Source organism: Vanacampus margaritifer, chromosome 8, assembly GCF_051991255.1.
Source record: "Vanacampus margaritifer isolate UIUO_Vmar chromosome 8, RoL_Vmar_1.0, whole genome shotgun sequence".
Lineage (NCBI taxonomy): Eukaryota > Metazoa > Chordata > Actinopteri > Syngnathiformes > Syngnathidae > Vanacampus > Vanacampus margaritifer.
In genome coordinates this window covers 25,714,360-25,715,761 of record NC_135439.1, presented here as the reverse complement: position 1 = coordinate 25,715,761, position 1,402 = coordinate 25,714,360, and the positions used below count along the sequence as shown (strand labels likewise).

Sequence of the window (1,402 nt, the reverse complement as noted above, 5' to 3'; positions counted from 1 at the left end):
GTTCGTCTGTGATGAAGAGCTGCAGGAAGTCAACTGGCCGGGTTGAATTCAGCTCTGCTGCGGCACCTCTTGGTCCTGGCTCCACAGTGAAGGGGAAGGAGTTTGGCTGCCAGCCTGCTTCATGCCAGCCAGATTTTTGGGGATCTGCAAATATACATTTCAATATCATATAATATTCATTTTAGATCAGTGTGATGCAATATATATATATATGAATATATATATTTACGTTTTTTCTTGGATCCACTGGTTGATGGACCTTTATTCTGCTCACTCCGAGGAGCGTCACTCTGAGCTGCAGCTGAAAGAAATATATACAATTACAATAATATCGAAAGAGCGTTTTCTTTTGTTGTTGCGGTGTATTGAAAACACTTTTTTTATACCTCTCTTTGTCGTCTTTGCAGTGGGACGTCGCTGTGAGCACGATCCACGATCTATGAATGCACATTCACGTTACACGAGGTGCTAGCAGCGTGCTAGAAAAGTATCTCATAGCAAGTTTGTGCTTACCTTCGACGTCTTCTGCGGATGAAATACTGTCCGAATCACTTTCTCCGTGGTCAGACTGTACCCACTCCTCCGAAGAATATCCATCGGACTCAGGATACTCTTCGTCGTCGTCCGATTGAACGTCCTCGTGCGGAGAAGTGCTCGGTCGTGCACCACGTTTTCCGGCGCTAGCACCGCTAGCCTCCGAGGCCTTAACACGCGGTCGAAGCTGCCGCCGCGTCAACGCTGCAACTTCGGCATCAACCTCATTGTCGCCATCATCATCACCTTCGTCGGATTGAACGTCCTCGCGTGCAGAAGTGCTCGGTCGTGCACGACGTTTTCCGGCGCTAGCACCGCTAGCCTCTGAGGCCTGAGGACGTGAACGAAGCTGTCGCCGCATCAACGCTGCAGCTTCGGCGTCAACCTCCTTATCACCATCATCATCGCGGTCATCATAATGGTGCACTTTAGCACTGGTTGATGCTTCTCCTTTTCCAAAAAATCGATCAAGCGTGGTCTGCTTCTTACCGTCGGTCGCCATTTTTCGTCTCTTCTCAACTCTCGCCTACTCCTCGACGCTCTAGCCCCGCCTGGCCTTTTATACTACTGACGCCCCACCCGATCTTGTCAAAAGAGAGTCATCCCTGCCCTCTAGGGGCCAAAAATAGTCCTTAGGCACAACAGACAGACTTGAAACTTTGACCAGACATGCGGGAGGGTTTCCTCTACCCGTTTCAAAAAAAAAAAAATAATCATTGGATGACATCTTTTGACGTCATTGGCAGTGAAGCGTAGGTTTTTACTTGACGTCTTTAAACGTCAGTGGCAGTGAAAGAGTTAACTGTTTCAATTTATATTTTAACTGTTTCAATTTAATTATACATGAGTAGAAGTAGATAAACATATG

At 47.1% G+C, this 1,402-nt stretch overlaps 1 long non-coding RNA gene across 1 annotated transcript; it reads right to left on the bottom strand.

Annotated features, from left to right (window-relative positions):
- On the bottom strand, positions 1-878 carry LOC144056036 (uncharacterized). Its single transcript, XR_013294978.1, has 3 exons — positions 387-878; positions 230-301; positions 1-144 (listed from the first exon to the last, which is right to left on the bottom strand). It is a non-coding gene; the product is annotated as an uncharacterized LOC144056036 (long non-coding RNA).
- Between the last annotated feature and the right edge of the window lie 524 nt (positions 879-1,402).